The following is a 9,222-nucleotide window of genomic DNA, read 5'->3' as shown; positions in this document are numbered from 1 at the left end:
ACCTATTTTCATACTTAGTAAGCTGCTAAGACCAGTTAGTCTGCCTTGCAACTTTCAGTGTTGACCAAGCCAATAACAGAGGAGCCTCAAAACCCAGCCAAAGAAAGCCAAAAATCCCAACACATTCTGGAAAGGTCTACTGCTACTTCCTTTGATAATCCTCGGAAATCCCACACTCACCCTAAAAAGACTCCATGAAAACCTCTTTTCTCTTTTCCCCATTTCTGAAAACAAAACATATTTGTGAACACCTATAAACAAAACCATCAATGATAGTAATAATGGCTAATGGTTATTTAGCACTCACTCTGTGTTGGGCACTGTGGTGCTTTTGTATTTGCTATCCTTTCCCTCATTTTATATATGAAGAAAGGTCACACAATTAGAAGCAACAGAACATTTATGAGTGATATCTGAAAAGCATAACCATATTCACAGCACAAGTTACTATGTAAACAGTTGAGCAACATAAGTTCACTAGCTTAATTATACTCATGTGTAATAAAAAGAATGAAGACCTTTGGGGGCTAGCAAAATATCAGGTACCAAACAGTAGACTGACTTTATAGCTACAAAATCAGAGATTTTTATGGTCATAGAGCCAGTTAAGACACAAAACTGTAGGTAGAACTGTAATATCTCAGAAGGCTAAAGGCAGAAAGCAAAATTAAAGGTAGAAGTATCCTTAATTTTCTGATTCTGAAGCAACCAAAGCACATTTAGAAAATGTACACTTATTTAACAAGTCATAAGTAGTCCAGATATTCAATCCACAACTCTTCTAACTGTGCAAATATTTGGAAAGTTGTTAAAAATGAAGCTGACTACACACACACAAAATAAACTTGATGTCTGATAGGTCTTGAGGCCAAGAATTCTCAAGCATGGTTTTAAAAATGGGTGTAAAAAATGACTGGGAACGTTTGTTCAAAGTGTAGTTTCCTGGTCCCATCCCCAGAGATTCTGGTTTCGTAGGTAAATCTGCATTTTAAAATGCATAACCCAGGGGATTCCGATATAGGTAGTCCATACAAGTCTACCACAACTGTGTACAGGTAGATATAACATGAAGACTTATACCTGGAAGTTAATCTGAGACAATTACAGAGAAAAGGTATATGGGAAGAAAACAGCGGATTATTCTAACCTAATTTATAACTGACCAAATCGTACTTTATCTCCTTTAAGCTTTTCAATGCAGTGAGACAGTATTATAACTTTTACTTCCATTTAAAAATGAGGAAACTGAGGTTCACAGAAGCTAAGTGATTTGTCTGGGATTATAAGCTGCCAGGACTTGAATCTGGGTCTTTCAATTGCAAATTCCATGTTCTTGCATGTTCCCCTTATTTTAAAGACACTTTGGTACAATAAATTGTACCAATAAATTTTGTACAATAAGTTGCTTGTAGTCATCTGATTTTAGCAGATCAGTGGAAATGAATTACTAGTCATATCAGATTTTTAAATACAAATTATACACATTTACATAAATTGTACAAAATTTTTATACAAATATATACATTTTTATACAATTACATAATGATGAATTTATTGAGTCCATGAGCTTAGAATGCCATGAGTTTCAGAAAGACCACTGCCCTACAAACAGCCCACTAAATAAAGTTCTACAAATGTCTATACTCTCACTACTCAAAGGGCAGTCCCATATACCCACAGGCATCATCTGGGAGTTTATGAGAACTGCAGAATCTTAGACTTCACTTCCTGCCTATGGGATAAGAATTTGTATTTTAAACAAGACTCCCAGGTGTTTTATATTACATATGATAAGTGCTATCTATCATCTTAGAAAAGTGACTCCATTTTTCTGAATTTCACTTTCTTCAACTGTAAAATGAGAAAGAAGAATTATTTTTTTTAAGTTTCTTTCTTATTTATCTTGAGAAAGAGTGAGAATGAGCAGGAAAGAAGCAGAGAGAGAGACAGAGAGAGAGAGACAGAGAGAGAACATCAAGCAGGCTCCATGCTAACAGCATGGAACCTGATGCAGGGCTAGAACCTACGAACCATGAGATCATGACCTGAGCCAAAATAGAGAGTCAGGTGCTTACCTGACTTAGCCCCCTATGAACCCCTAATTTATCTTTAATATCTCTTCCAGATTACCGGAACAAGAGAATTGGCAAAGTATGGCCAGTAGGCCAAATCCGGCTGGCAAGATAAGGCAGGTTTTTACATTTTTAAATGGTTGAAAAAAATTAAAATAATATTTTGTGACACGTGAAAATTACAATAAATTCAAATGTTAGTGTCTATAATAAATTTTATTAGAACACAACCATACTCATTAATTTACGAATTATCTATGGCAGTTTTCACATTATGATGACGGAGCTGAATAGATGCAGCAGAAATCATATGGCCCTCAAAGCCTTAAATATTGATCAACCAGCCCTTCAGAAACATTTGCTGCCCCTTGCTATGATAATAGCAGCAACTACAACTACCGTTTAAGCACTTATATGAGCAAAAAACTGTAACAAGAATGTATATTCATATAACTTGAATATATATGCATACCGCTACATATCTGTACAGTTTGTTCAGCTATCTCTTCATTCCCATTTTTTCCATTAAAAATTTTTTTAAAACATTTGACTAATCTCAGTTTTTCAGAATGTTTTTCCTTTGTTAAAGGCAGATATAACCATATAATGATTCTCATGTTGAGGAGTGTGAGGATTGAGGAGATGCTAAGAGACATCTATAATAATCTCTAGCAGAGAAGGGAGGAGAATGTATGGTTTAAATAAAACATACTTACATGAAAGTAATTACTGAAAATTCAACAAAATTCCCTAGGCATGTGGGATTTCAAGGAAAATGACAGAGAGCACAAGAGTTTGCATGGGTTACAAATGATTTTGAGAATATATGAATTCTTCACCTTATTTTCTATTTACTGTTATTAATATCTAAAAGGTCTTGTGTTCTATTTCAGTCAACAGAGACAGAAACATACTTAGTAATTATATCTGAGGGTTCCCAATTGAAAAATTAGGTAATTCCTAATTACTAATCAAAACAATAATCTTAGAAAGTCTGCGACATGAGGTTGGAGTAGAAACTATGATACTAAGATAATGCCAACTCTAAATGACATAAAAGTTAGGGGCTTAGACTTCAAATTTCTCTGACTTCCAATTTAAGGTGGCACTATCATGCATTACACAAATATAAAATGCCTACCAAGAAAAATCTAAATGAGAAAAAATATAATAAACTGTATATTAGCACCATTTAGATTCTGCATTTGAATATAAAACTCAAACATTTCTAGAATTTATGATAAACTCAAATATCTAATTGAAAAGAAACAAGAAATGATTTGAATTTCTAGGTGATATTTTAAGGTTATTCAAGTATGCATTCAATAATTTTTTAAAGAAAATTTAAAACAAAATCATCTGCCTTTGCAAGGGACAAAAATCTATATGCATCATGAATTTTAAATTTATAACATTATCATAAAGTAGAACAAGTACTTCTACTTTATTACCACAAAGAAATAAATGATATTACTAACATTAGTAAACTTTATTACCATAAATCTGTAAAACAGGAGAATAAAGTTCTACTTTATTACTATAAACTAATTTTGGTTTTAGTCACACTTGAGCATAATAGGACAAAAAAAAAAGTTGTAGTATACGTTTACTTGTTAGTTTTGCAATTGACAATTTACCTATATAAACATTTTCCTCAAAAGTAAGATTATTTGAGCATTCAAATTGAAATAAGATGTTTATCAAGTCATGATTTTCAAAAAGATTTCTCTATTACTGAATTATTCTGTCTCTTGAATATTTGTTCTCTATTTACTTAGTTATTAACTGGAAATTAAGTAAAATACAGAATATAAAATTTACCAAACACACACACACACACACACACACACACACACAAACTTTATTCATAATTAACCATTTGATATAGTTAGTATTCACAGTCATACTATTTCCTTTCATACCATGATGTCACAGAATTTTTTATCCCAGAATCAAAACACTATACTCATTATTTGACACACAATTTGGTAAGATAAATCAAATTATTAAGTTCTTACCAGATCTTGCCCAGCACATCAAACAAAGAAAAATGTATACTCTCATTTGGAATCCAGTAAAAGTAAAAGCAGCTCTGAGATTCAACACAAAAGAAATTCTGAAATTCATTAAGGTTTCTCTTTTGTAAGATTGTCAGAGTCTGGTAGGTTTTACCATAAAAGATCCCTGATCTTTTGCTCCTCCCTGTTTGTTGAAAAGGTAAGGTAGGTTTTTTTTTTTTTTTTTTTTTTTCCCTCTCATCTGGCTTGTGGTTGTAAGAGGATTTTTAAGTCAAAACTCTGTAATAAGTCACAAACAGCTGCACAAGTTGAATTAAAGGGAAAGAAAAAGCTAATTATATCTTTCCTTATTCCTCTTAACCTCAGAATTTCAGAAGCGGTCAGGAAGAATATGTGTATTGAAAGCCTAGAGCAAATGTCATGTTAGAAAATGCTAGAAATGGAAAAAGTCAGAAAACATTGTGGTTTATGTTCATTTTGATTACAAACCAAGCTGTCTTCATATACCATAAAATCAATAATAAAATCCATATCCATCAAGCTGTCAGATATAAAATATGACCTTTTCATGTTTATATCATTTTGCAACCCAAATTCAGTGGCTATTTTAAAATTCAAAATGCTAGCTTGTCTCTTGAGTTCTACAATTGGAAAATCAAAAAAACATATTTTTGTTTTTAATATAACAAACATTTTTTAAAAATTATTATAGGTTTCTTTTCGCATGTTTATTTTTCCCCTTATTTTCCTTCCAGTAATAGACTTTAGTAGGTCAGGAAAATAGAGAACCATTTTCAGTACATGCATTATCAGTTCAAAAATTAAATTTGTTTTTTGTAAATTCAAGTTTCTGTAAATTTGCAAAGATACTTTAAGAACAGTATCAGCAGAAACTAATCTGAAGTCTAGGGAAATATTTCAAAGAATCCACAAACAAAATGAGATATTCATTTAAAAACTGTGAAAAATGTAAAAATCATCATTTTCAATTGTTTGATCTCTAGGGGGTTTATATGAAACTTCATTTTTAGAAGGGGGCCATTACTATAATTTGACTGGAGACCACCAAATAACCTATGTCCTTTAATATCACTTAGCTGTAACAACTGTACTTCTCTAACAAAAATATAAATAAACCACATCTCTTCAAAATGTGGGAAAAAATGTAATGCAATTGTTGTACATGTTCAAAGAGATTATTAACAAGTTTATACTTAAATTAAAAGATAAACCTTTCCTATTTAACATATACTTCTTTTATTTTGTGCTTTTGATGTGACACTGTAATATGAATCTTATACATTATTTTCATCGTTGTCATTCTAAAGAGCTTATATTGAAAATCTCAACTTGGGGGCGCCTGGGTGGCTTGGTCGGTTAAGCGTCCGACTTTGGCTCAGGTCATGATCTCAGGGTCCATGAGTTCGAGCCCCGCGTCGGCTCTGTGCTGACAGCTCAGAACCTGGAGCCTGTTTCAGATTCTGTGTCTCCCTCTCTCTCTGCCCCTCCCCTGTTCATGCTCTGTCTCTCTCTGTCTCAAAAATAAATAAAAACGTTAAAAAAAAATTAAAAAAAAAAGAAAATCTCAACTTGGCATTTAAGACAGTACAATACATAGCAGTAACAAAGTATAAAAATTATACTGTTTTCATATTTTTTACTTACTGTCAATAGCGATAAACAGATGAATGTCCATTGCATTAAATAGCATAATACTGAGGAGTAACAAAATATTATATAAAATGTCTATAATTTAGTAAGACAATATTTCTGTGCTTTTCTTAGTCCTCCTGAGAAATAAAAAATGATTTTAAGCTTACAGACATGGATACATTATTAATAATACTATAAAGGTGATAATGAGGATGATGAGGATGAAGATATAAAATTGATTGAGCTCTGTGTACCAGGCAGGCTTCCAGGCAGTTTATAGGTAATTATAATAGGTAGCTGAGTAGTGTATATTGAGATGGGGTAGTCATTGTTTATCAGAATATATTTTGGCACAATCTTTTGTATAATTTAGCAATATGTGTCAAAATGCTTAATGGCTATTACCCTTTGATTCGGCAATTAAACATCCAAGATATTTTCCTACATAAATTTTTTACTAACATATGTGCACAAAGGCATATGAGCAAGGATGTTAATATCAGTATTTTTTTAATGGCAAAAAAAATGGAAACAATGTAAACGTCTAATAGTGGGGGATTAGTCTAATTGGATACATACGGTGGATTAAAACTAATGATGTGTATAAATCACTATTTATTGGTAAAGAAAGTCTCCGTTACATAGCACAAGGGGAGAAAAGGTAAGCTACAAAACAGTATGTATGGTAAGGTTTATTTTCCTAAAATGTTTTATGTATATATGTATATGTATATGCACATGTATATTTCAAACTAAGGAAGGTTTTCCTCCAAAATGTTTATGTCTGCATGGTAGACTTATTGATGATTTTTACTTTCTTATTTATTTCTTTAAACATTAAAAACATTTCTTTACAATAAGTATCTAATACAAGTAAAACAAACAAAAAAGCTTGGGACAGATACAGTTAAGAAAATCAGAATAAATAAAAAATGAAGGTAGGAAATAAGTGAAGTCAAAAGTGAGGTCAATTTTAGAAAAAGCATCCACTAACTGGAGTCCCTTAATACTAATTTATCAAGTTTCTCCTTTCATTCATTCATTTATTCAACTTTTACTAAGCATCTACTAATTTCCAGGTATAATGTAGTTGTCGAACATACAAAGTAGAGACATTTGTTTATTCAAACTGTACTATATCAACAATTATTTATGATATATCCACAGATATGTCAGTCAGGGATTGTCCTAAGTACTGAAATATATTTATTTACCTTATAGCAATTCACAGTGAGGAGGGCTTGAAAAAGGCGTATCTATGAAACTATGGCACCACACAGCAGGACCGCCAGCTAATCTAGAGTGCAGACTTCAGGGAAGACCTTCAGGACATGCTGCCTGGGCTGAACTGCCAAAGAGAGTAAGAGTCAGTTGGGCAAAGAAGGGAAGAAAGAAGCTCTAGTTTTAGATAGATAGGTAAATAGATACACTTATTTATTTATATACATAGCTTATAGTTTTACATATATTATTATATATAAACGTTTTCATTTTTGAATACATAAAGTTAGGGGTACAAAACATCCTGATAGGAGTTAAGAAAGGCTAATTCTTTATAGTGTACCATGCACTTAACACATTGAAACTTATATTTGGCTAATGGTCCAGGAAATGCTGAGAATAAAGTGAATCATATTTGGGGGCACAAGTTGAGTGTCCCACTTTGGCTTATGTCATGAACTCACTTTCTCTCCCTCTCCCACTACCCTCTTCCACTTGTATTCGCGCGCTCTCTCTCTCTCTCTCTCTCCCTCTCTGAAAAAAAAAAAAAATTAAACCAAGCAAAAGCAAAAAGTGAAGTTTTTAAAATCCATTAAGAAGGTGGCTTTTTGAGGCAACTGGGTGGATCAGTTGGTTAAGCAGCTGACTCTTGGTTTTGGCTCAGGTCATGATCTCATGGTTCATGGGTTTGGGCTCTGAGTCAGGCTAGCTGCTGTCAGCAGAGCCCACTTCAGATCCTGGGTCCCCCTTGCTCTCTGCCCCTCCCCCGCGCTCACTCTCTTTCTCTCTCTCAAAAATAAGTAAACATTAAAAATAAGTGAATTATTTTTTAGCTACTGCTAGGTTTATTACTACGTGTTCATTCAACAGAAGCTAGGAAGTACAGTAAGCTTACGTTAGAAAAATGACATATATTAAGGTCAAATTCTGAACAGTTAACTGCACGAGCTTTCAAAGCTCATAACATTAATTTTTTTAATGCTTATATATTTTGACAAAGAGAGAGCACACCCATACAAGCAAGCGGGGGAGGGGCAGAGGGAAAGGGAGAGAGAGAGAGAGCGAGCAGCCGGAGCCTATGATATGGGGCTCAATCATGACCTGAGCAGAAATCAGGAGTCAGACACTTAACCAACGGAGCCACCCAGGCACCCCAGAGCTTATAACAGTAAAAAAAAGTACCATAGAAATACAAGCACCATAAACTTAGTCCTGCCAAAAGAAAAGAGGATTAATAAGAACATGAAAATCCTACACATTTCTAAAAAAAGAAAAAAAACTATGATGCAAACCTCAAAACTATGATGCAAACCTCAATATAGCAAGACAACATGATCATTAACTATTTGTAAATATAGCTAAAGTTTTGTATCATTCACAATCACATACATGGGCACTGCAAATTTTACAATGAAACCTGAAGATAACAGCTCCCAGATCAGTGTGACTGAGGGGAAACGAAAAATATGTTCATTTGGATAAGATTTATGAGATAAATGAATTTTAAAAATCAGTGGAATTATACATAATAGAAATCTTCGGGTATCCATTCATTTGATCAACACATATTTGTTATATAACTACAATGTGCTAGTTTCTTTAACCCCTTCCTACCCTACCACAATAATGTTGATGGCAGAGGAAAGGAAAAATGGAGACAGGACCTGTATACTTATGATATATCAATAGAAGGTGACTGCTGAAGTTACTGACACATTATGTTGTATTTATTTGTATAGGAAAATATTAAATGAAGTACTGTAATTACATTAGCTCAATACATTCCTTAAGAAATAGAATTTGAATTCCTAAAAGTGAAATTACTTATATAAAATCATAAAATTAAATAATGTCACAGTTCAATTAGAAATCAGGTTTCCAAAGATGTGTTCCTTTTCATTAGAAAAGAAGGGCATTTTTGTCCACCAACTAAGTAAATGCGTGCAATGCAAAATGAATTATCACCACTCCTAACTAAAGGCCAAATGATGTCCTGATTACTTGTTTATTTACAGGATAATTTCAGGGTCTTTTGGAGACATGGATTCTTCAAAAGGAAACCAAGTTAATAGCTGTCAGTTGATTTATTAATCTATTGACATTCTGAGTAGGTTTTCTTCCCCCTTTAATTACCTTTCTTCTTCTTCTTTCTTTCTTTCTTTTTTGATGAGTTTTTTTTTTTTTCCCCTAACCCTCCTCAAAAAAGAATGAATTCTTCACCCTGGTCACTGTATACAAACATTGGATCCCGCTACAAG

General features: G+C 33.0%; 1 protein-coding gene across 10 annotated transcripts in view; it reads right to left on the bottom strand.

Moving 5' to 3' along the window:
• The window catches only part of LIPI (lipase I), a 72,734-nt gene that overhangs the window by 62,801 nt on the left and 711 nt on the right, over positions 1 to 9,222 (bottom strand). For 9 of the 10 annotated variants that reach the window (XR_005793227.1, XM_040484177.1, XM_040484184.1 and 6 more), the window contains exon 2: positions 6,958 to 7,091. The gene's annotated coding sequence lies outside the window, so the exon portion shown is untranslated. The remainder of the gene's footprint in view (positions 1 to 6,957; positions 7,092 to 9,222) is intronic. The other variant, XM_040484178.1, reaches the window with a different exon arrangement.

This window comes from Herpailurus yagouaroundi, unplaced genomic scaffold, assembly GCF_014898765.1.
Source record: "Herpailurus yagouaroundi ecotype Mexico unplaced genomic scaffold, PumYag 162, whole genome shotgun sequence".
Taxonomy (NCBI): Eukaryota; Metazoa; Chordata; class Mammalia; order Carnivora; family Felidae; genus Herpailurus; species Herpailurus yagouaroundi.
The sequence above is the reverse complement of the archived record's forward strand: the minus strand, read 5'-3'. Positions and strand labels throughout refer to the sequence as shown.